Here is a 3,669-nt window from a genome sequence, read left to right as displayed (position 1 = left end):
ACAACAGACCTGCAATCAAGAGTTTTTCTAAAAAAAACCTGAAAATTGAGGAAGCATTTTTCATGACTTAAAATTAAAATTGTTCTGATTTCTATGGTTTTAGAAAAAAAGTTTTTGCCCTGATGCAATAGTACATGAAAAACATAATTAGCTCAGTTATAATAACTAATTTGAAATTTTGTGCAATTTCGCTAATAACACATTTTGTTGTGAAATAACATTTGAAAAATACTATGCATATCGAAGCATTGATGTATTACCTCCGTTGCACAGTGCTTCCCTTCCGTATAAAATGTGGGCAAAAATAGAATTATGGACGGATTTAAATGAAAATTATCTTCTTAGTAAAATGGAAGACGGTAAATTCAAAAATGCAATTTGTTTTTGGATAGCATTTATACTTTCACTGTAAATGCAGTTTGAATTTGAAAATGTGGGTTCTTGTGGCTTTTACATAGGTATATACATATAGTTCGTTCTATTTTCAAAAGTGAGGTGTCAAATGACAGGGATTGGCATGTAGATGTGCAATAAAGGTTTTCATTTTTGAAAAGGGTTGCCACCTGTTACAAATTTTATTAAAATTATTTAATAAATAATTTTGAACTAGTTTTGAAAATACTTCACTTCTAAACGACACGTAGACACGTTGTTTAAAAAACAAATTCGCTTTAATTAAGTGAAAAAGGTAACTGAAATATGTGTGACAATATAAATATCAGAAAAATGAAAAAATTTTACATATTTAGAAAGTAAGAAGTGAAGAGTACAAACTTTCGTGAGTTAATTTAAGAGTCCAGTAGTTTAAAAGGAGTGTAATCAGAACAAATCACTGATTGACAATGTATGTATTTGTAATAAAACAACAAATACGATGGCGTAATCCTATGGTTTGACGTAATTATTATTTAGTTTAACTAAATAATGGGCATACCTATCTATTTCAATTAACTAATTCCTTTAATTCAGGCGAAATTTGATTTTTTAAACAGCTGGCAACTCGCTGCATGTAGTTAATACACATTTCGATTGATACCCATCTCTTAATAATTGATTTAACTTATAAAAAACTTGAATCTAATATTTTAACAATCTAATTTTTTAACAGGTGGCAACTCTTTAAAAAAAATAAACCTTCTATTATCCACAGGTCAAGCCTTTTAATCTGACACTTCATTTTTGAAAATGGAACGAATCGTGCAGATCTCAAGGCACTGCCAAAAATTGAAAAAATAATTTTATGCATGAGGGAAAAACGCATTACTTCAGAAAGTGCAAAAAATGAGCAGGTTTTTATTTCTTCGTTTGAAAGCTAAAAGCCCGTACTATTTAATAAAATAATAAAAAAAAACTATTTTTACATATATTTTTTATTCATTCCATTAAAATTTACCATTTTTTGAAATTTTGTTAAAAAAAATTGTTTTCTGGAATACCGCAGGGGCAGCCTGTGTTTAATTTTATCCCAAAATTTTAATTACTGTAATTCTCTACTATCCATATGAAAACAAGAAACGTCAAACCAACATTTTATTTCAAAGAATATATTTTTGACATTTTTTTCTATGAAGAGCTTACGAATGGCTATGCTCTTATTAAAATTCTTAGTGTAAAATTTGTCGACTTTAGTGGCTTCCTGGCGGTATATAACTAATTTCTTAGGGAAATGTCTGTTTAATTCTTTTTAGTGGATAAATTGTCTTTACAAAAATACCAAACAAGTTCACATTGCAGATAACGAATTTTTCGATTTTTGCCCACTTAGGCGGCACTGTGGCGTTGTATCGAAAAATATCAATGTATCGAATCAAAGAAATACATACATCGATATATTTATTTAGCGCCTATTGGCAATAATTATTTTTCACTGACAAGCTGAATTTAATGGTGGTGTAAATATTAGATCCTAGGTAGACAAAGAGCCAATTTACACGATGACTTTTCACCCTGGGTTGAAAGCCATGCGTGTCGAGCTTGTAGGGAAGTCAGCGGGGTAGGCAAGCACGCACGGTGAGCGAAATCGAGTTTTTTTTTGGCGTTTCGCTTTTATCGAATTCACTTTTTCGTATTTTTACTTTGAGTTCGCCATTCGCCGCAAAGAAAAAGTCATCGTTTAAATGCACGAGTCTTTTCGAAGACTTTTTAAAGCGAACGTGCAAAAAACGCATGGTGAAAAGTCGTGTAAATTGGCTCAAATACCTTCACTACTTCAAAGTTATATCTGCTAATAGTGTCGTATGCTCAATAACCGAAGACTGTGCTGTTAGAGGGTACTATGTCTTGTCGTCATTTACCGATAAGTCAATCTATTTTGCCGCCTTGTCTAAGTAGGGAAATGCTGTGCCGTTTTAGTTTTATGTAGTGATGGCAAAGAAATAAAATAATCGATTAATTGATCATATGATTAATCGCAAGCCAGAAAAAATTAATTGCAATTAATTGCAATTATTGAGAACCATCTTTTGAAAAAAAGCGCTCAGCAGGTACCGAGGTACCAATTAAATAACATTATTTTTTCGAAAGTCCGTAAAGTTTTGGGTAAACAGCTTTTATTTCCTCAAGGTTGACCAACTTGCTTACATACGGCTTATTTACAACCAACTTCTAGCATTTCACCAACTGGTTCGCCGATAAATCAACGCTGTCACACTAAGGGCCGGTTTCTCTATCTCTGGTTAACACTAACTCCCCGGTTAAACATTGTTATCGACGTTCTAACTCCATGCATATAACAGGGAGTCGATACGGTCGGTAACGATGTTTTCCGGGGGATAAGTGTTAACCGGAGATAGAGAAACCGGCCCTAAGGGCCGGTTATTCAATGTTTAGTTATGACTACCTCGCAAGTAAATATCATTATCGACGATTTCGACATCATACATATAACATATGATCGATAAAGCAGTTGTTGCATTTAAACGGAGCTTCTACCTCCGGTTTGAGTTAACCAGATACGATTACGATTATTTTACAGTTAATCGATTACTAATCGATTAATGAAACACAAAGTTACGATACAATTGAAACGTAAATTGGACAAAAGAAATCGATTAATTTAATCAAATGATTAATCGCTGCCATCCCTAGTTTTTCGGGTATCCCTAATTTAGATATGGCATTGTACAGGCAGGTTCTCTTTCTGCTATCAAGTGCGATTTTCAAATCACTTAAACACCGCCTATGAAAATCTGCTCAATGGTGAACTTACATACCAGGGCTGAAGGCAAATGCCCAACTATCTGCTCGGTGAAGGGCTTTAGTCACGCAATGTTATCTATGCCAACTTGAATGATCTTATATGCTATGTTAGGAAAGTTTATCCCGCTGTTTCCTGTTGTTTAATCAATATACATAGATTTTTTTATTTTTAATAAAAATATAACATATTCTATAACAAAAACCATGTAAATTTAAACTCTATAATAATTCAACAAATTCCCACCAAAATTTCTAATTTAAAAAAATTTGGATTTTTGTGAGTAAGCAGTTTTATACACAATAGATTTTTAAATTTTAGTAATAAAGCGCAAATTTTAGGGGTATAGAAACTACCGTAAACTTTAGATAATTTTTTTCCGCATATTCTTTAAAAAAAATCTGTTTTTTTTTCAGTTTGAAATTGTTGTTGAAATGTGGTTGAATTATACATGTTTTATAAAGTCTGAAAAT

This window comes from Rhagoletis pomonella, unplaced genomic scaffold, assembly GCF_013731165.1.
Source record: "Rhagoletis pomonella isolate Grant_MI unplaced genomic scaffold, Rhpom_1.0 Rhpom_scaffold_00007, whole genome shotgun sequence".
NCBI classification, from domain to species: domain Eukaryota; kingdom Metazoa; phylum Arthropoda; class Insecta; order Diptera; family Tephritidae; genus Rhagoletis; species Rhagoletis pomonella.
The sequence above is the reverse complement of the archived record's forward strand: the minus strand, read 5'-3'. Positions refer to the sequence as shown.